The following is a 27,342-nucleotide window of genomic DNA, read 5'->3' on the forward strand; positions in this document are numbered from 1 at the left end:
AGTATCTTTAATTAACTGGAACTTCTTTTCTCTCTCTCTCTTTTTTCTCTTCTTTCTTTCTTTCTTTCTTTCTCTTTCTCTCTCTTCCTTCCTTCCTTCCTTCCTCCCTCCCTCCCTCCCTCCCTTCCTTCCTTCCTTCCTTCCTTTCTCTCTCTTTCTCATTCTCTCTCTCTGTCTCTCTCTCCTTCCCTTCCTTCCTTAGGCAGTGATACTTTAAGAACTCATGTTGAGGATGTTAAAACAATTTCCAGGTCATTTCGTTAAATTGATTTGCCTTCTAAGTCTCTACTTCTGTGGAAATGGAACTAACGGTCAAAAAGATAACACTAAGTAACTAGGAAATCTCCAGTTACCAAAAGAATTAACTGTGGTACTTCTGTGCTGAATAAGCCATGAAAGAGGAATAAAGCATTTATAAAGACTTTTCAGGGAATGTTCGCAAAATTTTAAATGCGAAGTTTAATTAATTACATGATTCACTGGGCCACCTGGCTGGCTCAGTCGATGGAGCCTGCAACTCTTGATCTTGGGGTTGTGAGTTCAAGCCTCACGTTGGGTATAGACAGTACTTAGAAACCAGCCAACAAATCAATAAATAAAATACAGCAGTTAAAAAAAATCACATAATTCAGTTGATTTGGGCCATAAACTTCCTGCGTAATTGAAGACTTTATGAGAATTCATATCGAAAGTTGCATATATACATGCCCTGTTGAAAAATTCTAGAAGTATTTATTTGACTATAAAATGCTTACCTTAAAAATGTGGCGTGTAAGTGACTTTTTCTCCCCCCCCCCCCCCCCCCCCCCCCGGTGAAAACACTTCCTCAAAGACTGTATTCTGTTTCCATCTGGAAGCATTATTTGGCCCTTGCTTTGTTTAAGAGAATCTTGCCCTGGCGTCCCTGAATATGCCACCGTTTGACTTCCACTGGCCCAAATCCATGGATTAGGAGGCCCCTCTGGGGAGCGAGTGGGGCAAGTGGGGGCATGAGGGACACAAGGCGTGCAATATCCAATTCCCACCACCAAGCCCCTGGCACAGACTTTGTCTCACCGGCTTTGTGATTAATCATGCCCCTTCACCTACTCTTTATTTACATTTGACAGGGTCCCACTGAACAGAAAATAGCCAACGTCGTGCAAGAAGCAAACTTGGCAGAGTCCTTCAATTAGAAGGTAATGATTAAATTCATTTGGTATTCTTTGTGCCATAATGACATTATTTATAAGGAATTCTTTTGGCGGTAATGTGACTGCCTTTTACACTTCCAGCAACATTTCTCATCCATTATCACTAAATAATCTTGAGTTCTTGCAAATCCCTTAGCAAAGGCTTCTTATAAAAGAACTTAAAAAGGAATAAATCCTCTGAGATATTACAGGATTCTCGCTGTGTGCCTCCCACAGACTTGCATGGGAATCGCTCAGCTTAAACCCCATATATTGCTTTGAAGATCCAATCCGTGTTCCTGTAATTCAGGCGTGTAAAAAAAAAAAAAAAAGAAAGAAAGAAAGAAAGAAAGAAAGAAAGAAAGAAAAGAAAAGAGAGAAAGAAAGACAGCCATAAATATTTGTAACGGAGCTAACGTCTGCATTGGTTTGCAATATTTTTGGTAAGGTAAAGGGGGAGAGAGTGAAAAGTCTGATGGTTATTTGCAGCCCTTTTTCAGTCGTGGCGGGGGGCGCATTTCAGTCCGTCTCTTAGGTGCAAGGAATTAGAATTCATTTTGGAGAACGCGGATGGGGAAAAATTGGAGGGCTGGGGTGGACATGGAAGTAATAAGATGAGAAATCAAATAATTTTTCGACCCCTACCTTTTCTTATCAAGAAGCCACTTATATCTTTGCCCATAGGAGCCTCTGCAGTGTAGCCTTCCCCCCTCAAAGGGCATGTATGAGTGAACACCTGCCTCCCGCAGCTTTCCGCTGCTTTCGGCAGCTGCCAGAGATTTTCCCTTCCCAAGGTATGGCCTTGCAGCTGACAGATGAGTTACTTCCAGGACTGCAGAGTTCCTATTTTTAATCAGACTTGCAGGAAATTGTGGGGCATCTCTGTTGTATTTACTTGGCTTCAAAATGTTTCCTGCACGAACTACTTTTTTTTTTTTCCAGCAGAGAAAATAAATTATAGGAGACGTTATCTGCGGACATCAAAACCTTTCTCTGCTGGGCCGTGGGCCCCTCTTTTTATTGTCTGTGACACGGGCCTCGGGTATTTAAAGTCCCGGGTCTTACACCATCATTTTCTACATGTACATGTTTTTCTTTACTTCAGGAGTCCCATAAATAGTCTAATAAGTGGAATTTTCACGAGTGTATGTTGAATAGTAGCAAAGAGCCTTCTGCTCCAGCAGTGTTGTGGTCAGAAAAGAATAAGGTCGTCTCTTCACTCCACCATGCCGAGTAAATTTCTCACAATACCAAGCCACCAAATGAAGGGTCAAGGTCAAGATTTTTAATTACTGTATTTTATCAGATCTAGAAGGCTTCTGGGAGAGAAAAAGAAACCTTCCAATTAACTCCGACACACCATGAATCGAATGACTGATTTCAGAGATGTTTCAGTGTAACAAAAGCATGTGTCTTCAAATTGATGAGAAATAGTCATTAGTCCCCAAAAAATTATTTTTTCTGAGCATTTTGTCTGCCAACCTCTGGATACTACAGCTGAGGTATGGAACATGGCTCTGGGGTCAGGGAACTTAGGGTTCCTTTGAGGGAGATAAAAATATTGACTGTGGAACCACAAGACGGACAAGAAGAGAGCCACCTGAACATAGTAGATGGGGCTAAAGTCTGTGAAGAGGGGAGTGGGGAGAAAATCCCACGGGAATGATTTAGAGGACCAACAAAAGCTGAGTCTTAAGCATAGTCCCTTGCATAGAGCCGGCCATTCTAGGGAAAGACAAAGGTTTTGACAACTGCAGAAATGGTAGGTAATGATGTAGGAGGTCAGGCTATAGGAATGCAACTGCCTGGATTCAAGTCCCAGCTGAGCCACTTGCTGACTGTATGGCTTTGGGCAATTTATCTTAACCCTCTCCTGTTTCAGTTGAAGGGAATTAAATTTGTTTACTGAGATTAGCACATTGCTTGACACACAATAGACAATCTGTAGGAACTAACTCAGAACAATAGCGATGATGTATAAAGGGCTGAGTTGGCTGGACCAAGAAGACAGAGGTAAAGAGCCTTGAGGAGGGCGTGGCTTTAGGATAATACAGGGGTGGGGGGTGAAATTGCACTGGTCTCTTTACTACTACTCCTTAAACACAGCAGCATAGCCAAGTACCAGGGCCTTTGCACGCCTAGTTCCCTTTCCCTAAGTTGCCATCTGACTTGTTCCTTTGTATTTCCTGTTGGCTCCTGCTAAAATGTAATCTGATCAGAGAGCTCTTCTCTGACTACCCTACACAGAATGTCACCATCAAGTCTGCCCTGTTGCTCTCATCTCCCTTACTGTACGTTTTTTAAAAAGCTCTTCCAACTGCCTATTATTTTATATGTATATTTATTTGGTTAAGGGTGTGGGGGCAGGATTGGGTAGTGTGTGTGTGTGTGTGTGTGTGTGTGTGTGTGTGTGTCTGTGTGTGTATGAGCATGAGTGGGAATGTGTATGTGTATTATTCTCTGGCAACTAGAATGGAAATTGTAAGAGGACAGGACTCAGATAAAAATAATAGGAAAGAACAAATCCTTCAGGCTAGAAGACTTGGAGACAACTGCATTGAAGCTGATTAGAATATACCACCCCAAGATATATCACTTTTGCATAAGGATTATTTTCAGCTGAAGGCAGTTAAGAAGCAAACACAGGAAGAATTCTCTGCCCTCCTCCTACCTGTCAAAGCGTAGGAAACAACTTTCCTGGTGAAGGTGTGCAGCGTCCCCTCTCCTGTACTGGGATAAAAACAACCCTCATTGCTGGGGACACAAAGTCCACCCTGCGATGGGTCGGCACAAACAAACCTTATTTAAAAAAAACCCTTATCTTCCCTTATTTTTCTCTGTATATTTACCTTCCCAAAATTTACCACCCATAGAAACCCAAATCCATTTTCTTTTGTCTTGTCACTTATCCGAAATTTAGCACCCTTTGTTAAAATGGTATATAAGCTCCCAAGAAGCTAAACTGTTCTTTCAGGTTGTCATTTCTTTTCTGTGAGGTTCCCTAGCATAACAAAGAATATGACCTTTTTCTATGAATCTTTTGTCAGTTTAATTGACACACCCCAGCAACTGACCTAAGAGGGTAGAGGAAAAGTTTTTCCCTTTCCTACAACAGAGATAACATCCATGGATTCCGCTGCCCAGGATACATAGTCTACAATTAATTGTATAGTCTAACAATTTAACAACTACAACAACAATAACAAAACCGTAGATCCCCCTTGAAGGCAGGGACTATGCCAGTTTTCTATAACCTCCGTGCCTGTTCACATCCTATTCTGTGAGTGAAGGAAGAAGCATCTTTCTGGATACGGATGCCTCCTTTGGAGAATGATACATTCTCCGGGCCCATTAATCAAAATCGGTGACACAGAGAGCTTGGGATCACTCATTGTGGTAGGCTGAATAACGGCCCCATGAGACATCCCAGTCCTAATCTCTGGGACCTGTGAATGTTACCTCCTGTGACAAAAGGGACCGTGCAGATGTGAGCAAATATAGGATTTTAAAAGGAGATTATCCTGGATTATCTGGAGTAGGCCTTAAATGTCATCACAAGTGTCCTTAGAGGTGGGAGGCAGAGGGAGATTTAACTACTGCAGAAGCAACCAATATAATGATGGCGGCAAGATGCTGCTGTGCTGGCTTTGGAGATGGGGGAAGAGGCCGACTGCTAAGAGATGCAAATGCAGCGCTAGAGAAAGGAAGGAAGGTAAAGGCATGGACTCTCCCCTAGAGCCTCCAGAGGACTGTGTGGCCCTTGACTTTAGCCCAGTGAAACTGATTTCAGACTTCTTGGTGTCTGGAACTATAGTGAATAACTGTGTGTTGCTTTAAGCCACGAGACTGGTGGTAATTTGTTACAGCAGCGATAGGAGACTAATACACTCCCCGTGGTGTCTTTGTGATGCTTCGCAGACATCAGGGTCCCCCTGCTGTTTGGTCAGGGCAATTGCAGTTGAGAACAATCTAGCAGAATCTCAGGAGGTCTCTAATTGTGTTTAGGCTCAGGATGGAATTTCTTTTACACTTGACTCCATCAAAATGTTAAGTCACTGGCTGTAAATGCCGGTTCTCATTGCTTTTCGGCTCAGCCTTCTTGAGGAGGACCAAAGGCGGTGTAGAAACCGATGAGAATTCTCTGAGTACGTTCCATGTGCCTGTATTTGAGGCATGAAGGAGCTTCTGACCATTTGATCTAACTTTTATCATACTGGTAAAGGAATTGGGATATGAAAGAACTCATATGAAAAATAAAGAAATAAAACTTTGAAAACCAAATAACCTACATGTAAAAGGTATTTTTATTGCCTAACACTGTGTTGGGCCCATGTACAGTTTCAATAAATATGGTATTTAAATGACATAGTCCTTGTTTTTAAAAAGCTTACAGCCTAGGGGGAAATATTTGTATAGGAAAGACAAATAGATTTTCTAGATAATAAAATGTATTATAAAACTCTATTAAAACAATATGATCCAGTGTAGGAATGGACAGAAAGAAATCTAGAATGTCATAAAACTCTAAGAATAGAATAAGAGTTTACTTTGTAATATAGGGAGCATTTCAAATAGTGGAGAAAGAATAGATGATTAAATAAATAACGATGATAAAATCAGCTAACATTTTTGGGGGAAAAGGCTTTTTTTCCCTACCACACACCGTATACCAAAAGGAAGCCGGATTATAAATGGAAAAACACATGGCATAATAAACTCATGGGAAAAAGTACAGGTTAATATTACCTTTCTTTTCATGTGCAAAGACATTTTTAAAAACGTTGCATAAAAAGAAATGGCATACATTTAAAACTTTTAAGTTCGGGGGTGCCTGGGTGGCTCAGCCTGTTAAGTGTCCAACTTTGGCTCAGGTAATGATCTTGCAGTTTGTGAGTTCGAGCCCCATACTGAGATCTGTGCTGACAGTGTGGAGCCTGCTTAGGATTCTCTCTCTCTCCATCTCTCATTCTGCCCCTCCCCCACTTATACACATGTGCGCTCGTGCTCTCTCTCTCTCTCTCTCTCAAAATAAATGAATAAACTTTAATAGGAAAAAAAAAACCTTCATCGTTCCAAAGGTAACGAATCTGAGAAATAATTAGGGAATGTGAAAATACATAGTTTCAAGAGATTCATTGTAATGTATACTCTGTGTGTGTGTACGTATGTGTGTGTAAAAGTCTGGAAAGAAAATATTAGATTAACAGTATATTATACTAACTATAATTAACAGTATATGAAGAGTAGTTATATTCTGTTAGTAGAATTACAGTGGAGTTTGTATATCTGTCTATTCTCTCTATAGAGATAGATAGATAGATAGATAGATAGATAGATAGATAGATGATAGATAGATAGATACATACATACATATGTAGATTAGATAGATAATTTACTTGTTTATCTGATAATTTAACTCCTAGTAACCACTCAACTCTCTCGTGCAATTTTCAGAGTAGCAAACACATCTATTAACGTGGATCAAGGTTATATGGTTTAGTATCAAAACGAGTGCAGTGAACCCTGAAGGAGAGCAGAAACACTTAGGACTTCCCTGCCCATTCCCCCGTTTATTGTGAAGCATTTCATTATTATTTTAAAGGCAGCATACTTTGAATGACTATACGTCTGCAGACAGATTATCCCTCCTTTCCTTCCCTCCTTTAGTCTGCAAAGTAAATCTCAAACGGTCTTGTGTTTAATGTTAGTAAACGTCACTTTGAGCGATCTAAAGGATTTTCGATGCTGACTTTAGAAACAATCCCTGTGTAAATGCAGCCCCACCGGGCAGGTGAGTTTTCTTTTATTTTTATAGAACTGATTGTAATATGGAAACAAACCTACATTGCTTTTCTTTTGCTCTTGTTTACGACGGTCAGGAGCGCCTAGCCCATTTTAAGTTACGGGAGGGGATGGCGTTCCTTGTCAACTGGCCTTCAGATATTCCCTGGAGGGGTACGAGGATGAGGAGAGGAGAGGAACAATAGCTTTCCACTCGCTCCTGATTCTCTCTGGAGATTTAATGATGGTGCAAGCATCTGCTTCTCTGCTCTGAATGTGAGGTAGGAATCGGGGAATGCGGGGTTGGGGACAGAAGGAGCAAGCGAGAAAGTCACCAGACACGTTCCCATAATTCCAGGAGCTGATTGTGGGAAGGTAGCCAAAAAAACATTTGAACACATACAAAAGATAGGAGGCTAGCCAACCTGGAGAGGGGGCAGCTAGAGGGACAGTGCTCAAAAGCCAAGAAGAACCTAGTGTCTAGTGTTCCTTTGGCAACTGTGTGGACCCATAGGGTGAAAATCTTTGATTGCCAGAATAGGTGCCCATGGCAGTGAATCCCGTAGTGAGCGCAGGTGGGAAGTTGGTCCCCACTGGGCTCACTAGTTGCCTGAACATCAGAGGTTATGCCCGGGTGTGTCCATAAGCCTAGGCTTGGTCTTTGTCACGCTCCTGGGTATGTGTCCTTATGGTGTCACGAGAAATTGTGTCTGGGGGTGGGGGGTGAGGGTGAGAGAGAACTGGATCCCTACGTTGAGAGTGATGAGGGCACCAAACTGAATAGTGGAAACATCTGGGCTGGGTTGGTTTTTTTTTTTTTGTAGCATATTTTATTTTATTTCATTTATTTATTTTTTTAAATATACTTTATTGTCACATTGGTTTCCATACAACACCCAGTGCTCATCTCAACAAGTGCCCTCCTCCCTGCCTATCACCCACTTTCCCCTCTCCTCCACCCACCCCCCCATCTACCCTTAATTTGTTCTCAGTCCTTAAGACTCTCTTATGGTTTGCCTCCCTCCCTCTCTAACTTTTTTTTCCTTCCCCTCCCCCATGGTTTTCTGTTATGTTTCTCAAGATCCACATATGAGTGAAAACATATGGTATCTGTCTTTCTCTGACTGACTTATTTCACTTAGCATAATACCCTCCAGTTCCATCCATGTTGCTACAAATGGCCAGATTTCATTCTTTCTCATTGCCAAGTAGTATTCCATTGTATATAGAAACCACATCTTCTTTATCCGTTTGTCAGTTGATGGACATTTAGGCTCTTTCCATAATTTGGCTATTGTTGAAAGCGCTACTATGAACATTGGGGTACAAGTGCCCCTAGGCATCAGCACTCCTGTATCCCTTGGGTAGATTCCTATCAGTGCTATTGCTGGGTTGTAAGGTAGTTCTATTTTTAATTTTTTGGGGAACCTTCATAGTGTTTTCCAGAGTGGTTGCACCAGTTTGCATTCCCACCAGCAGTGCAAGAGGGATCCCGTTTCTCCACATCCTCGCCGACATCTATAGTCTCCTGATTTGTTCATTTTAGCCACTCTGATTGGCGTGAGGTGATATGTCAGTGTGGTTTTGATTTGTATTTCCCTGATGAGGAGTGATGTTGAGCATCTTTTCATGTGTCCGTTGGCCATCTGGATGTCTTCTTTAGAAAAGTGTCTATTCGTGTCTTCTGCCCATTTCTTCACTGGATTATTTGTTTTTCAGGTGTGGAGTTTGGTGAGTTCTTTATAGATTTTATATACTGTGGGCTGGGGTATGTTTAACAACACCCGGGCATAAGCATTTTCCAACTTGCCTAAAAATTAAATACAAAAAAACCTTAAGCAGTGGAATAAAAATCACAGAGCGAAATATCTGTAGATTCAATTATACATACCTACAACAACCACAACAGAACAAGCTATCCTTCCCCAAACAATAAAAATGAGATTAAAAGGCAGACAGTACAGTTGAGGGTAGATGGAACGTTTACAACAACTGTACCTCCCTTCCCCCCCAGATGGCATCAGTGCCTGCTGGACCCAAAGTGACCACAACCATGTGGGCATGGGACTTCATTTTGTTTAGGGGAATTGCTGGAGGGGTTGAGGATTAGCCTGAATTTTATGAATGCACGAATCCAGGGGCTTTGATAGCTGGGAGCGACTGACAGTTGAGACCATTCCAGTGGAAGACTGACCAGGACAGAGTCTGGGGGAGCCCTGATCTTACTGGACTGCAAATGAGAACCCACTGGCTGATGCAGAGCAGAGCGAGAAATTGAGGAGGGGGAACATGGTAGTTTGATTGACTTGTTACTAACGGGAACTAGATCGGAGATGTCATTTCTGAAACTCTTTGCGAAGTTTATAATGGGATGAGTTAATATATTCACATTTGGGACCGCTTCAATTTTTATTTAGGCATATTTTGAAATGTCCGGTGAGATACTTAACAAAGCAAATGAACAAAATTTGAAATAGGAAAGAATAAATACTGTAGAAGGGAAGTGTATCACAGAATTATGCAGTTATCTGAGTAGTCGGGTAATGAGTGATTTCTTAGTCTCATACGTGCTTTTTTCTTTTTCTACATTTTTCTAATCCCTCAGTGTGCACACATTTTTTTTTATAACACAAGCAAACAAATCAAAAAACATTTAAAATGCAACCAACCCACAGCACTGAAATGAATCTATATTCTTCCCCTAATAACACTTGTCATCATTTAAGGACTATTACACTAGTCTGCCTAAACCGTACCTAACTGTTCAGTGAAGGATGTCATTTATTGGAAAATTATTGTATCTGTGCTGTGATACAATCTGAAAAGCCTAAGCCTCATACATGGCCACCCTTTTCCATTCTCCCACAACACATTCCTTTGAAACAGGGTAATGACCTTGCCATGGTGTTAATTCTTTCATATTGCCAGATCTTGCTGAATCTACCCAAGCCAGGAGAACTACGTGAGTAAAGAGGAGGCAAAGAAAAAGTGAAACAGTTTAAAAGACTTTTAAAAAAAATCACAAACAAGTCTCGATCTCTTTCGAGGGCTACTGAATCGATACTCCTATTTTCCTTTCCATAGAAGGAGGGGGAAGAGAGGATTCCGGTCTCCTACCACCTGGAGGATGGTGACCTGTGCCTGTCCTGAGGCTGTGGCCGTGGGAAATCTATTTCTTTCTGCCTGGCTTCCAGGAAGTGCATTTATGCCAGAGAACTATAGCCTAACAAAGGTTTACCCTACAAGCTGGTCAATAACTTACACCACAGAATTTGTGGAATTTTGTTGTTCCTTGAGTTTCTCGTTGAAAGGGAGAATAAAGCCAGCAGAAGCCCCACGCGCATCTTGAAATGACTGTTACAAGCAGGTCTCAACTTTCAAAAACAACCACCACCATAGTCGTGTGCATGATAGGGCAACGTGTCCTGTGGTTGGGTCTGTGGTAGAACTGCCAAAACTCACCGGCCTGTGGCTTCATTGTTCTCTGCTTAAGAGGAACAGAAAGGATGCAATGGGTGTGTGTGTGTGTTTCAATTTTCTTGCTTGTTTTCACAGTTGTTTTCCAGTCAGTGTGTTCCTCCAACTTGGCCACAACCCACCCTTGTTTCTAGAAATGGGGTCAGCCCTGTCAAGGGTTTACCATAAAATACCACGCAGCACATCGTTGGTCGGGCCCTTCTGGGTTGTCGTTAGGAATAGAGTCATGCATGTTTTATGCAGAGCTTTCAGATTTTCCGAGTGATTTTAGGGCTTCTGTCTCACTAAGATGAGATAATGGGGACACAAACCATTACACCCCCTCCCCCAGCCCCTATTTAACAGGTGAAAAAAAAAAGTTCTAGAACTTCTACGGATATTATTGGTTTGGGGACCTTCTGGCATTCCGATCCCTTTTCCTTTAATACTCTAGTGTAGGGGTGGGGCCCATGCTGTAACCCAGATCTTCCCTGTCCCTGCCCTGGCACCTCACCAGGCACGTGGCAGAGGAGACCCAATAGGACGCTCTGTTCTGGGACTTTGTATCTTGACTGTGACCCAGAGACAAGGAGACGAGAGAGATCTAGCTAATCCTGTTCATCCCTAATTCCTGTTCTCCCATTCTCTTTCTCTCTCCTTCTCCCTGGGTTTCTTTCATTTACCTTTTTTTAAAAAAAAAATTATTTATTATGAAATTTAATTGGCGTGCAGGGCAGTGCGATATTCAAAGTTGAACCGAGTATTTTTATTTATTTTATTGTTTAAGTTTATTTATTTATTTTTGAGAGAGAAAGCAAGCATGAGTGGGGGAGGGGCAGAGAGAGAGAGGGAGAGAGAGAGAATCCCAAGCAGGCTCCCCACTGTCAGCGCAGAGGCCACTGTGGGGCTCGAACCCACAAACTGTGGGATCATGACCTGAGCTGAGTCGAATGCTCCACCGACTGAGCCACCCAGGCGCGCCTAGCCAAGCATTTTTTAAATGAACACATATAACCACCATCCAAGTCAAGACGTAGCCCTTTGCCAGCAACTCAGGAGTTCCTGGTATACTCCTTCCCGACTGCAGTTCTCCCCTTCCTCAGGGTAACCATTTGCCTGACGTCGAAAGCAATTACTCTCTTGCTCATCTTTTAGTTTATCACCCAAAGATGAACAGTACAGGTTAGTTTTGCCGGGTTTTGAATTTGACCTAAATGAAATCCCACAGTATGGATTTATTTGTAACTGGCTCCTTTCGCTCAGCGTTTCACCCATGTGGTTGGGTGAGACGGGGGGTCATGTATTTTTGTTGCAATGTCGCAGTTCGTTGCTCAGTTCATTCGTGGAACTGCCGAAGGCTGTCGGCGACGTTTGGGTTATCACAAACAGTGCAGCCCTGAACGGTCTTGTGTATTTTATCCCGATGCCCGTGAGCACAGATGTGTGTATGGTATCAGTGGCCGACAGTGAAATAGAAAGATCCTAAAGTGTATTCGTCTTCATCCGTACTGCGTGATGCCAAAGAATCTTCCAAGATGGTGGTTCCAACCCTACTACCTCCAGTAGCGAATGATGTTCCCATCATGATTGTCCTCACCAGCGCTTGGGCGCATCAGGTTTTTAAAAAGGAACTTATCAAATGATTTTCACCGTTTGGGCTTCAATAAAAGAGAGCCAGGATATTTTCCTCAAAGTCTCCCGAGGGGCCGGGTAGTCGAGCGGTAGGAGTGCGGACTTTGGATTTCATCTGGGTTCAAGTCTCAGCTCCCAGCTTAGCTGTGTGACCATGTGAAAGTGACTTAACCTTTCTGCGGTTCATTCTTCACACCTACCGTTTGGGTGGTAAGAACGCTCAACCTCATCTCACATCATTGTGACGATTAAGTGACTTAATAGACATAAAGCATTCAGAGCAGTACGTGGCACATAATGAGTACTGTGTGTTTGTCACTGATATTAGGATAAAAGCAAAGACTCTCTGGGATCAGGAGTTGCGAAAGATTGGAATGCTTAGACCCATAAATACAGAGCACAAACTGGGGTTGCGGGAGGGAAGGAGGAAGGGGCAGGGGAGAGGGAGATCCAGGCTTCCCGTTAGGGAATGAATAACCCACCGGGATGAAAGGCACAGCATAGGGAATAGAGTCAGTGACCCTGTACGGTGACAGATGGCAGCCACACTTGCAGAGAGGCTCCACTTCCGGCGGACCCCCACCTGCTGCTGCTTGGGTTGGGGGCTCAGCCAGGTTTTCCACAGACCTCGCGTCTCTCTTCTTATGAAATTACAACCCTTTGGAGATTACGTAGGGAAAGAAGAGAGGCCCTAGGGCGTATTCAGAACAGGTATCTTACATCGTTCAAGCTAAAGAAAAAGAACATATTACTCACTTGCGAAGGAGCTAAGACCTTCTGCCCGGGGATTTTGTAGTTTACACGGACAACAAGGAAAGGGCTCTGATCTCTGACCATCCTGACGTGCAGGTGAACAACACAGTAATTCAACGTTTGTACACGTTGTGAGGTGATCACCGTGACAAATGTAGGTCCCATCTGTCACCATACGAACTTGCTACGGATTACTAACCCTATTCCTTATGCTGTATATCGTGTCCCCAGATGAGTTACTGCTTGTAAGATACTTAGAACAGACAGACTGACCATTTTTGAATTCAATAAATGTAATCATTTATTACTATTGAATATATATATATGCTTAAAACTACTAAAAATAGAGTCCAGTCATCTAGAAATGTATGCACCTGTTACCTTAAAGTATTCTTACGGCAACAAAGACAGATGAAAACCCTCACTTATTTCTTGGTCGCTCACTATTGTCCAGACAGACGAAATTGTGCCTGTAGATTTGATATACCAACTAAAACTTTGGTGCTGGGAACTGGGAGCATATGGCTAGATTGTCAGCTATCATAATGGCATTATTTTTGTCTATAAAATGCGATGAAATGACACTGAGAAAAACTTAAATGCTTTCCCTTACTATCTATTAAGATTAAAGTAATCTGTAAAGCTATTACCTGGCTTTTATCATCAGTGTCTTTCACAAAGGCCATTTCTCCACAAAGAAACAAAGTGTTAGCAATCACTTTAGACAAGGTACTGTGTGAAATAAAACTCTCCAGATTACTCTGTGTTAGAACTCTGGGGTACCTTGTAAACGCATTAGCAAGTCTCTTAACTAACGTCCCCAATTAATTAATACCCTCGGGTTCATCTGAAACTGTATTGACTGTCCAAGGCTCACTGAGCTGCGGCTAGGAGGCTCTCTAACAAGCTCTGTGTATTTTTTTCTCCCCCTAGTTAAGTTTTTTTGCTTATAGTTTGTGTATTTTCAAAACTGTGGCATTTGCACCTTTACTGTAATCATGCAGTTTAATTAGATGTCTTATAAACTGATGAAAAAGGATTTGTTTTTGCTTTTCAAAGTACACACTGGAGGCTTTAGAAAGATTTACTAAAAGCGAAGTTACTTTAGGGGCTCCTGGGTGGCTCCGTTGGTGAAGCCTCTAACTCTTGACTTTGGCTCAGTTCACGATCCCAGGATTGTGAGATCGAGCCCCTCATCAGGCTCTGCGCTGGACATAGAGCCTGTCTGAGATTCTCTCTCTCTTTCTCTCTCTCCCCCTACCCCTAGGCGCTCATGCTCGCTCGTGCTCTCAAAATAAATACATAAAATACATCTTAAAACCAGGAGACATGGTTTCTCCCCTCGATTTAAGGGAAAAGGTGGGTACCTGAACCAGGAACACCAGACACAACATGGGAGCTGCTATGATGGCTGATACACACACAGAGGAGGAAACTATTAGTTAGACCTGAGAAGGACAAGTTGGAGCTAAGCAGGCTCGGTGTTGGGTAGAAGCAGTTGAGATGGGCTTCACAGCCTGAGTAGGAGTTCGGCAAATAGAAATGTGGGACAAAGGACATTCCAGAAAGAGGTACAAGCCCCAGGAGAAAATGACAGAAGTGTGAGAGTCAAGAGGCCGTTTGAAGGACTTAAGGTGGTGGAAGATACTGAGAATATTTTTTAAGGAAATTAAAAAGTGGCAGAAAATCAGATCACGGTCAGATTGCCAAGGGCCTTTAGGTAACGCTAAAATGTGTAGACTGTATTCTTCAGCTGACAGGGAGTCACTCTAGGCTTTGGCCAGAGGAGTGGCTGGAAATTTATGATAGAGTCACAATAGGCTGTCCAGTAGGGATCAGCTGGGAAGGGGAAGAGGAAAACGCAGTACACAAGTCTGTTTCAGCCTCACCGGAGGACTGGGACTCAGTATCCCTTCTGGGGGCCGGTCCCACGTCAGACGAGGCTCTCCTGTGGTGGTGCGAAGGCCCATGGTTCTAGATGACCCATGCTCTTGTCTTCAAATCCTTGGAATTCCTCTCTCCCCACAGCTAAGCTGCTACTGGGGAAAGAAAAGAAAAGAAAAGAGGACAGACGACGGGTGGCACAAATTACCCATTTACAACGGGGCAGATCATCTAGGGGGCGGTCGGTCAGACCAGAAGTTGCAGAATAATCAAATGGAAAGAAAGGGATGGCTAGGAAGTGTGGTCGGGTTGGACAGCTGATGTGTCTTGCGGGGGATGAGGAGGGAGACAGGGGAGGCAGCTGGGATGATTTGGAAAGCGGGGAGGGGCTGAACATCTGGGAGGATGGTGATGTCCTTTACGGGATGAGAAACGCAGACGGAGGAACAGGTTTGGGGGCAGATGCGTTTTGTTGGGGACCCGTGGAGCTCGCAGTCCTGGCGATCTCTCTGTGAGGAAAGGTTGACCAGGCAGGTGGATGAGCTGGTCCGTGGGAGGCACAGTACCCTGCGCACAGCTTCCCCATAAATGTTTATTAAATACAAAATAAACAAAGCTGAAACCAGTTTCCATGTTAGCATTCCCACAGTGATACTTACTGGTTGGGTCCTTGCCGAAGGGAGGTTTGAGTGTATCCGACTTAAAAATAATTGCTTACCACTTCGAGCTCTCCCATATGTTTCTCCTTCCCGTTACTCGTACAATTAAAAAAATAAGAATAATTAAGATTTGGGGGGAGGGGCACCTGAGTGGCTCAGTTGCTTAAGCATCCCTCCGACTTCAGCTCAGGTCACGATCTCACGGTTCGTGCGTTCAAGCCCCGCACGCGTCGGGCTCCGTGCTGACAGCTCAGAGCCTGGAGCCTGCTTCGGATTCTGTGTCTCCCTCTCTCTGCCTCTCACCCACTCGTGCTCTATCTCCATCTCTCAAAAATAAATTAAAAACATTAAAAAAAATTTGTTTTCAAGATTTGGAGAAGAAAGCACCATCCAAACACACTGTCATCCTTGCCCTAATAGCATTAATTATTAGAGAGCTAGGATTTATAAAAAGCATTTTCCAACTGTAGGCAGGAACACACAGAGTGGCAAGGCTCCTGAACTTGGCTTTGAGGTGAACACTTGTTTCTGCCTCATTGTGCTGTGGCCACGTTAACCCTTGGTCTTATACTCAGTTCAGGCTGCTAAAAACAATAAAGAAATAAGTAAACAAGAAAAGGGACCATAGACTGGGTGGCCTATAAACAACAGAAACTTACTTCTCGCAGTTCTGGAGCCTGAAAGTTCTAGATCTGGGCACCAGTATGAGCCGGTTCTGGTAAGAACCCTCTTCTGAGCTGCAGACAGCTGGCTGACTTACTGTACCTTCACATGGCAGGAAGAGAGAGCCAGCTCTCTGGTCTTTTCTTATAAGGGCACGCGGTCCCAATTTCTGTGGGCTCCACCCTCCTGACTCCATTACCTCCCAAAGGCCCCACCTCCCAATACCATCCCACTGGGATTAAAGTTTCCACATATGGATTTGGGGAGGGGGGACATAAACATTCAGTCCTCGACACACACTTCAAAGATTCTGTCTTGTCAGAACGTGTTAGGTCACAGCGTCCCACTTTGGGCTCCAGAAATTATGGTAGAGGTGTGGCCGTCCAAAGACAAGAAGGGAGGTAGCCTGGGTTCCTTTCTCCGGCCCTCGAGTCACATTCCCGGGGTGGGATTTAAAAAGCATCCCCAACAAGGGCAGTGGGAGGCACAGACTTCCAGTTGCGGAGTGGGGAAGTCCCGGAATGAAAGGCCCAGCACAGGGAACATAGCCGCTGGGATTGCAGTCGCATTGCGTGGTGACAGATGGCGATGAGCATAGCACGATGTACGGACTCGTCGAATCACTGTGTTGTACACCTGACACTGACATGACATCCTGGGTCAACTGTACTTTGGTTAGAAAAAGAAAAAGCACCTCCAGTGGAAAATCGCTCGCTTCGGTTTGGGAGCAATACAGGCTGGCAAATGCCGTTCCCAAACAGGGTTCCACCAATCCGTGCCCCCTCCCGCACCCCCTCATTCCCTTCTTGCATTGCCGGTGTGCCGGTCCCTTCTGTGGAAGCCTCAGGGCCTCACAAGGCTGTCTGAGCTTGGCTCATCTGGGGCTCCCTCGCCCCGACTGAGTGCTTTGCACATGGTAGTGGCATTCCAAACACTTGTGGAATACGCTGGTAAAAACGACTCTTTATCTAGTGGGACCTGCGATGAGGTCATCACATCGAATGCTTATCTCGCGTCTGTTTGTCTCATGTGGTGGGCCAGTGGCTTTGTCCAGACCAGTTAGAAGCCGAGGGGATTTACGGGATAGCGGAAAACAACATGATGCATTTTTCCAGAGTAATAGAACCGAAGTCTGGCTACGAATTGCTTTTTCTCAGTCGGACTCTGTTTGGAAGATTCTCTGCTAGCATTTCCTTTTACGTCGGTTAAGAGTTTCTCTTTCACCCCTAACCCTACTCAGCCCAGCCAGGTGCCCAGAACACCACCACGGGGGAATCTCTGACTCACCCTCGCAAAAGTGAAGCTGTATAATAGGATACGTTCTTCGCTGACTAATTTCTTCTCAACACATGTTGACTCATTAGAAACTGGGAGAAGAAATGTAGCAAAAGTCATTGGATTTTATAGCTTCCTTTGCAAAGATTTTTTTTCTTTATGACAAATTAATTGCATGCTCGGTACCGTATAATTCCACACCCGTTTCGAGAGTACCTACTTGAAAAAAAGGCACTGGAAAGTGCTTCCTTTGGAAGTCGTAAAAATTAAGAAACTAACGAGGGGGGAAAATCTTCTTAGCGTGTTTTTATGGCTGCAAATAAAGTAACTTAGTAAGGCTGAGGGGGAATCTTTGAAGAGAAATACAGGACATATCTCAACACAGAGGAAGGCTTAAAAATGAACATGGAACCGGGGTGTGAAGGGTGGCAAGTGTTTCCCTCAACATATGTAGGGAATAAGGTCTTACCCCTCACTGGTCTCATTCAGATTGATGCAGAACGGAGGCATTCTTCATCTCAGAGGCAAAAGCTCTGGTCATTTCAGCCCTTTTCATGTACCTTTCCCTAACTTGTCATTCGTTGTGTTTTGTTTCCAAGATAGGACAGGTGCTCCGGGGGGGTCTGGGTGTATAGAAAGGTTCCCCTGAGGGTCTGCTCCTCCCTGCGAGGTTCAACCCAAATTCTACTTTGGTGAGCCCTTCTCGGAATCTCCCTGCAGTCTCTCCTGCTCTGCAAGTGTTCTGTGGTGTTTCTGTCTCTGATGCCTTTTTCTATAGAATGGACTGTCCCCAAAATGGTGGTTGAAAGCAAAACCTTTTCATTGCTCGTTATTCTGTCAGTCTGGACCTTTAGCAGGGCTCAGCAGGGACGGCTCATGTCTGCTGTGTGTGCTCTTCGATGGGGAGAGCCCGGAAGCTTCGTCCCATGTCTGGTACCATAGCTGGAGTGGCTGGGATATCTGGAGGACGGCCAAGTCTCACTTTCCAGAAGGGTAGTTGAACCTCTTTCAGAGTAGCTCAGGGCTCCAAAGGAGGGAAAATGGAAGCTGCCAAGTGCCTGGAAGCCTAGGGACTGAACTGACACAGTGGCACCTCCCCTGTATGCTCTCGGCCAAAACAAACCACAAGGGTGGCCTAGACTGAAGGGGAGGGGAGACGTACTTCCGTTCTTGGTGGAAGGGGAAGCATGAATTGATGGCAGCCATCTTTACAGAGAGCCAGCTACCGCCTTCTGCCATAAAGTACAGGGCTCAGAGATGAGTTGGATAAACACATGGATTGGGGAAGGCCAGGGACAGAGAGTAAGGAAATACCTTGGAAAGACCCATGTCAGCTTCGAAATCAGATGATGTGGGCTTGATTCCCAAATCTTGTCCTCATCGATGAGCCCTAAATGTGCCCTTTCTTCCTTATTTCTATTTCCTCGAGCGTAAATGGAGGTGATAGTCCAGGGTCCGCAGAGTGGTCAAGCGTGAACAAGGTGTTGTTTGTGGAAGTGCCTCAGCCCACGGGCTGGAGCTGGGAAATGAGTCTCCTTCTTGACCTTTGTCAAGCAAAGTCTTCTTTGCTCTCCTCAAACATCTGGACACGTTTTGACACCCCTACTGACACATGTGAGGGGAGAAGTTTTCTCAGTAAGGAGTTCGAAGTAGAATCACATTTAAAACACAGCCCAGGATATAAGTGCGTTAGAATAAATGCCATAATTGGCACTTAGCCGGGCCGCCGACAAAGACACTCTCGCATTCTCGTTAAGCCCCCAGGCACAAATGCACACGTGGGTACCAAATTCAGGGTCCAGCTGTGCCAGCAGCCGTTCTTTGTGGGATCACCTCCCACCCCCACAGCTGACTTCTCTTTCAGGAAACTGTCTGTGGTCTGCCCAGAGATGACTCTAGCAAGCCATAGCTAATGGACACACAGTAGAGGACCCACGAAGCAAGCAGGGAGACGTCTAATATAACGGCCTTGACATCACAGAGATCAGAGAACCATCTATCCCCAGCTCATCCTACTTCAGTCTGTCTCTTGCGCAAAACCGAGGACAAATAGCAATCATCCACAACTCTTGGTGTAGTGGCCCTCAACCCACTCGGTCCTGGCTCTGTCCTTATAAAGCACGTACTTTGCGTTGCCTTTTCACTATTCTGAAATTAAGTCCGTGGGTAAAAGAGCTTACCTACAAGCACTATTTCAAAGACATCAGTATAATGCTCAAACTTCGTGTAAAGGGCATGATGAGAGAAGTAATTTATAATGAAATAATATGTGGGTTTTTTTTAAATGTTTATTTATTTTTGAGAGAGAGTGTGAAAAGGGGGCAGAGAGAGAGGAGGAGAGAGGATCTGAAGCAGGCTCCACACTGACAGCAGAAAGCCTGTTGTGGGGCTTGAACTCACAAACCGTGAGATCATGACTGAGCCAAAGTCAGAGGTTTAATGGATTGAGCCACCCAGGTGCCCCAATATGTGTTTTGACATGTAAATACTTAGGTATGATAAGACTTAAGGGAATCACCTACACATACTTCAAATTCCAAGGTTTTTAGGGGTGCCCAGGGGGCTCAGTCTGTAAAAACGTCCGACTTCAGCTCAGGTCATGATGTCACAGTTCATCAGTTTGAGCCCCGTGTTGGGCTCTGTGCTGACAGCTCAGAGCTTGGAGCCTGTTTTGGAGTCTGTCTCCCTCTCTCTCTGCCCCTCCCTGGCTTGTACTCTCTCTCTCTCTCTCTCTCTCTCTCTCTCTCTCTCTCTTTCTCTGTCTCTCAAAAATAAATAAATGTTAAAAAAAAATTTCAAATCCTAACTTTGAAATTAAAATAATATTCAACTAGTACTGTCCTAGTTGAACTTTTTTCACTCAAAAAAAATTTTTTTTTTACTGTTTATTTATTATTGAGAGACAGAGAGACAGGGTACGAACGGAGGGCGGGGGAGCACAGAGAGAGAGGGAGACACAGAATCTGAAGCAGGTTCCAGGCTCTTAATTTCAGCACAGAGCCTGACACAAGGCTTGAACTCAAGAGCTGTGAGATCATGACCTGAGCTGAAGTCAGATGCTTGACTGAGCCACCCAGGTGTCCCAAACTTTTTTCACATTAAAAAAAAATTTTTTTAACGTTTATTTATTTTTGAGAGACAGAGAGAGATGGAGTGCAAGCAGGGGAGAGGCAGAGACAGAGACACAGAATCGGAAGCAGGCTCCAGGCTCTGAGCCATCAGCACAGAGCCCAACGCAGGGCTCGAACTCATGATCAGTGAGATCATGACCTAAGCCAGAGTCGGACGCTTAACTGACTGAGCCACCCAGGTGCCCCACTTTTTTCACATTTTCAAATAAAGGTTATGTAAATACATATATGTGTGTATGTGTATATGTTTATATATATATTGATGCATATGTGTGTATATGCATGTATACATGTATATAAATCGCTGTGGATACTACAGTTACAGGCACAAACTAAAACACATGTGTGGTACTTGTGACTCAAAACCACAAGCAGCATCAGTGATATGAATTTCAAAATGGCCAGCAATCCTTGGAAACATTCTGAACAAGACTGAATTCTGTATTTCCTCAATTTACATGGTAATTTTCATCTGGAAAATTCAGTGTGCATTTCGACCGTGCAAAACTGGTTGGTGTTTATACGTTAACCCAAGTAGGGATCTACATTCCGATTATCATAAACAAGTTTTTCACTTACCCAAACGTCTGGCTTCTTGACTTGAAAAGTCTGTGACTAGAAAATCCAATGCAGGCAGGATAGTTCTTCACTGTATAAGACTGTCTGCAGCACATTGTGGGACGTGTAGCGTCTCTGATCCCCGTCGACTGCACGCTCCTCAAATCATAGGTGTCCAGACCCGTAATAAAACAAAGTTCCTCCAGATTTCCCAACCCACCCCTCGCGATGCTGCAGCTGTTGAATTCTTCCAGTTTTGTGCAGTAAGTTCCCAAGTGGCTCTTTCCAATGATACCGTCTCATTAGATCATCACAATAAGGTATATTATTATTTTCATTTTTGCCCATAAGGAACTATGCCCATAGACGTTCAGTGATTCACATACATCACCATTAATGGTGTTGACCCGCTCTTCTTGTTCTTGGTTTAAGACCTTGCCCCCATGCTCATGTTTATATCAAAATAAAGTGTGGTAGTTTTTCCAGGCTGTATTAAGGGGTGTTGGGTGGGTCAGCATGGCAGAAGGTAGGATGTGCTGACACACAGCATAGGGACGTAGCTTCCATGTCCCACTATGACTTCTGGTTTTTCCTCAGTTATCTTCATCTGGCCCCTTTGGTTTTGCTCACCTGCTAAGAGGGTTATGGCTGCTCTGACTTTACAAGGGCGGTTTACGGGGGAAAAAACGATACTGGTTGCAAGATGCCCTGAGGTAGTCCAATGAATTACATGGTTTGATGCAGACGAAGTGCTTGGAAGAGCCCATAAAGTTAGCTTCATAAATGTTAGCTATTTCTACCGAAACATTTGGGGGGAAACATGGGTTTATGATAACAGCAGTAGAAGAAGGTGTGACTGCCTTCCGTAGGAGATCACCTTGTTTCGCCATCTTTGTTTTGACCACCTAATACTTGGAAGGCTTTACACTAGGGCGTGCTTTAAGTAGGACACAGTCACTGCCCTGAAAGACCAGGAATTCTTAGTCCTGTTGGGGAGAGGAGTTGGGGAGAGGAAAAATGAACAATACATATATGAGATGTAGAAACATAAATGTCTTGAGAGGCAGAAACAAATTATTACAAGGCATTGGGACTTCCGTCTTCTGGTCGTAGCAGAGACTAAAACAAGGAGAAATGGCATCCATCTAGAAATCAAGAAGAAGTCGGGGTGAATGATGGTGACTGGACAGGAAAACTCGAGGAGGAGCCCAGAAGAGTTAAGGATCTTTTCAGGAATGTCCCGCATCAACAAAACCACTGGGCATCTTGGGGAAATGTGTTCGCAGAGCTGCAACTCACACGGCAGCTTCCCCAAAGTTGAAAAAAAAAAAGAAAAAAAGTGAGCGTCACCTGAGGAGCCTGAGAAAAGACGGATTCCTAAGACCCACCCAGCCCTACTGAGTGAGAACCTCCAACGGTATGTCTAGAGACTTGGGTTCTTTCGTAAACTTCTTTTTTTTTTTTAATTTTTTTAACGTTTATTTATTTTTGAGACAGAGAGAGACAGAGCATGAACAGGAGAGGGGCAGAGAGAGAGGGAGACACAGAATTGGAAGCAGGCTCTAGGCTCCGAGCCATCAGCCCAGAGTCCAATGCGGGGCTCGAACCCACGGACCGCGAGAGCGTGACCTGAGCTGAAGTCGGACGCTTAACAAACTGAGCCACCCAGGCACCCCTCTTTCATAAACTTCTTAAAGAAAGTCTGATGATCAGCCTGGTGTGGACCAGCTCAGTGGTTCTCAGAGCGTGGCCCACAGACCGGCACCACCTGTGACCACAGAAGAAATCTGGGTTCTCAGTCCTCCTGAGCCAGAATTGTAATAAGCCGTGTTGTAATAAGCCCTACGGGTGATGCTGAAGCACATTCAGGTAGAGTGCAGAGAAGAAAACTGCACCCAGCTGTCAATTTCTTTCTTTTGGTTTGTTTGTAGGGTGGGCGAGACCCAGCCCTTTCTGGATTTTTCTTGGAGGCATAGCATTTCAAGGTATGCTCTGACATAACCAGACTTGGCCTTTTTCCAGTTTTATTGAGATGCAGTTGACATGTAACCTTGTATTAGCCCGAGGTGTCAATGTTTTGGTTTGGTTTTTTGGAGAGAGAAAGGGAGGGAGGGAGGGGCAGAGAGGGAGAGAGAGGGAGAGAATCTCAAGCAGGCTCCACGCTCAGTATGGAGCCCGACGCAGGGCTCAGTCTCACAACCCTGAGATCACGACCTGCTTCCAAGTCAAAAGCAGGGTGCTCAACCATCTGAGCCACCCGGGTGCCCCCAAGGTGTCAATGTTTGGACAGTAAGGGGTTAATGAACGAGTTGGGGGGGCAAGAAAGTGGAGATATTGGCTCCACCTGTGTTGTGGTGGGTTTTGGGGGGTGGGGCGCAAGAATTTTAGTAGTGAAGACTAGGGAAAAGACAAGGCGGAATCCTTCCTCTTCCTTCAGATCATGATGGTGATGAGCAAAAAAGGCATCAACAATGCCAGCCACTTCTAACCTGTTGTTCTCAACGGCTCATAACATCATAAACCCCCAAAACCGGGGGCGGGGGGTGATATTATCTCCGGTCGACCCATGAGCAAACCCTCTCGGAGGTTTTAAATAGTTTGCCCGAGGTTACACAGTTAATAAGTAGCCGAGCTGAGATTTGAACCCAAGGTTTTCTCACACCACACCAAGCACACATTCCTCCCATCTCTCTCCAGTCACGACAGTAGGACTGGCAGGGGATTCAGAGACAACCCCCCCCCCCCCCACCTCGCCCTGCTTCCCTGCAGAGATCTAAAGCCCAGAAGCGTACCCTGCATCACCCTGAAGTAGCAGGCATGACAGGTTGGTGGCCCAGGTGGGGGTTAGGCGCCACAGAGAGCCAGCCCGGGGCCCTTTGCAACAGGAGGGTCCCCTTCCCAAGCGGCTGGGACACTCGTTACATAATGTTTAAATTTATGTAGGAATGTGACTAATCCACATTTTTTGGTATTTGATCAGATGTAGAATATAAATGAGGAAAGCGCTTAATTGAAAAACTCAAGGAATAAGGAGGGCCGGGGAGGGCTGAGGTACAGAGCAGCAATGAAATGCAGGCTGTGCGGATTTTTCTAGACTGTCACGGGGAGGAACTCGTTTACTGCATCTGCTGGGATCGGTTCCATATTACAGCTAAACAACTGCAGAGCTTTGTGGCATTCACGTGGGATGGAGTGGAGGGTGCGGTAATTACTCACCTCCCCGACTGATAGCTTCATCTGGGGATCAAGCGAAGACGAAATGCTTGTTGTATTCCTACCTGCCTCCAAACAACTTCTTGGGTTGTTCAGCAAAGCGCGGTGATCAAAGCGGTCTGCCGTCATTTCAGATTCTCTCTTTTAAAGAGTCATTATTTAAAAATTATCCTTGCTATAGAAACGATAGCAATGAGTAGAATTTCCTTTCGCAAGAAACACCTGTCATTTGAAGAAGTTCAGAGACGGTAGAAGGAAAATACATATTTTAATCATAATTTGGTATCCTCTCCATTATAATTATCCCAGAGCTCTGGTATAAAAATATAAAACATTCAGCTAAAATAGGTGAAACAGATCTCTAAATGCTGTTACTAAAGGACTCTTTAGTTTAGTGTATGATTATGCCTAGCTGATTCTAAATGTCACCAAAACTTAAAAATGTGATCTCTAGGTTGATGTTTCTGACCTGAAATTTTAAAAGGCTAACAAATTAGGGGCTGGCTCAGTCAGACTGGGTGGCTCAGTCAGCAGACTGTCCAACTTCGGCTCAGGTCATGATCTTGTATTCATGGGTTGCAGCCCCACATGGGGCTCTGTGCTGCCAGCTCAAGGCCTGGAGCCTGCTTCGGATTCTGTGTCTCCCTCTCTCTCTGCCCCTCCCCTGCTCACATGCTCTCTCTCTCTCTCTCTCTCTCTCTCTCTCTCTCTTCTCTCTCTCCCTCTCTCAAAAATAAATAAACATTAAAAAAATTTTTTAAGAAAAAATAAATAAAAATAAAAGGCTAACAAATTAGAATGATCACTATTGAAATAAATTTACAGAATCCAGGTTGAAGTCCTTACGTAGCTAAGAACTTGCTGCAGTGAGTTAACTGTGTTCATGACCGCAGCTGACTCTCTTGGAAGCCTGTGCAATATCTCTTCCCGCGCATTCTGCCTCCTCGTTCTGCTCTCCTCCTCCCTTCAGTAAGAACCTCATTTTTTATTCCAGAATGCTTCCCTCCTCGGTATGACCATAGTGCAGGGAGTGAGTCTTGATCGGGCTCACCCAATCGCGTTGGTCCCATTGAACTTGCCAGTGATGGGTTGAAGACTTAGTCAGGTGACAGAATTCTGGCCTTTGAAACTGGAGGGCAGGCCTGTTAGGAGGGCTTCTAGAAATGCCGTCTATCTCCGCTCTTTGAAAAAGACAAAGGAAGAGGTGGCTTACTTACTGCCTTTGGATGTTGTGGCCCTCAAGTGAGTCAGCCTGAGAAGGACAGAAGGAATAGCATCACAGAGAATCAGAACCCAGCCCCAATCCTGCTGTACCCGGAGATACTCTTTTCTGCGTACTTCCTGTTCAGTGAGAAAATGCATTTCTCTGTGGTCTAAAACAGTAATTCTTACCCTTGAACATTCAGCAGAATCACCTGGCAGGCTTGTTAAAACACAGATTGCTGGGTCCCCCGCCCTGGGGTTTGGATTCCGTGTACCCTGGGGGTAGAAGTGAGAATTTGCATTTCTAACAAGGTCCCAGGTTATACTGATCCTGTGGGTCCAGGGATCATATGTTGAACGTCACTGGCCTGAAAGTCAATCTCAGCAAGAGTTTCAATCATTTGCAGCTGAAAACATCCTACTCTACAGACATAGGTGGGTGAGAAATGCAGACAGGTATAAAGGCCTCCTGCCTTCCAAGAAGTTCCAAGCCTGATTTATGTTAAGCTGACCAGAAAGAAACATTCTATCCGGCCCACCCTTTCCATCAACAATGGCAGTCTTGAAAAGCAAATTGATCAAAATCTTGAAGCATAACATATTTCTAGACTAAAAAGCACAGGCTGGGGAGGCAGACAGTCCTGGACTTAAATTAGAGCTCCTCGGTGCTCTCTGCACTTAGAAATTACTCAGATTGTCTAAGTTTTCTGATTTGTAAATGGCAATTAAGACTTTATTCAATGGACTTGTGAGCATTACATGAGATAGCATGCAGAATGCTTCTAGCATAGCACCTGATACACAGTAGATTCTCTCTATAGATATCGATATCGATAGAAATGTAGATATAGATACAAATATGAATATAGATATACACACACATATATATGACTTCCTAACTGAACTATAACACACTGAGAAAAAAAAAAAAAGAAAGAAAGAAAGAAAGAAAGAAGAGAAATTCCTCATTATCCAAAACTCTGTTATTTAAAATCCTATACTCATCAGATTGTGGAAAAAGGAGTCTTCCTAATGTAAAAATATTCACCAATGAACTACTTAGCATATTGACGCTCACTCGACTGTCCCTCCCCACTAAAGAGGAATGTTTGTTTCTCTCCATCCATCCAAATATTTGTAGAAGACTTTCTACCAGATTGTGAATTGTGACTATACGGTCATAGAAGTCAGTAGTAAAAAGATGTAGAAATTGCAGACCTTGCAACTGGGACAAGATTTCACAAAGTTAACTGAAGTGATGTTGAAAAAGCAATCCTATCACACTCAAAGTCTCTGACAATTAAGAGTCTGGCTAGAAGCCAGCTAGTGAGAATTTCGAAGTGGACATCTGGAACTCTGATGCTAGGCTAGGCTCTTCAAGGGAATGGCTTGTCGGGCACCCGGGCAGCTCAGTCAGTTATGCATCAGACTCTTGGTCTCGACTCAGGTCATGATCTCTCGGTTTTGAGCATTCAGGCCCCTCATCGGGCTCTGCGCTGGCAGCACAGAACCTGCTTGGGATTCTCTCTCTCTCTCTCTCTCTCTCTCTCTGCCCCTCCCCCACTTGCATTGTCTCTCTCTTTCTCAAAATCAATAAATAAACAAAATTAAAAAAGAGAGAGAGAGAGAGAGAGAATGATTTGAATATCAAAGACCTAAGAGAAACTCTTAGTAAAGGTAACATATATTTTCACACAGAGATTCTCTCCATGATCATGTAGAAAAGACAAATGTAGGGAATGCCTAGGTGGCTCAGTCTGTTAAGCGTCTGACTTTGGCTCAGGTCATGATCTCTCAATTTGTGGGCTCAAGCCCCACGTCAGGCTCTGTGCTGACAGCTCAGAGCCTGGAGCCTGCTTTGGATTCCCTCTCTCTCTGCCTCTCCCCTACTGACGCTCTGTCTCTCTTTGTCTCTCAAAAATAACTAAACGTTTAAAAAACATTTTTTTTTTTAAAAAGACA

The sequence above is a fragment of the Panthera leo genome, chromosome D4, assembly GCF_018350215.1.
Source record: "Panthera leo isolate Ple1 chromosome D4, P.leo_Ple1_pat1.1, whole genome shotgun sequence".
In the NCBI taxonomy this organism is placed as follows: Eukaryota; Metazoa; Chordata; class Mammalia; order Carnivora; family Felidae; genus Panthera; species Panthera leo.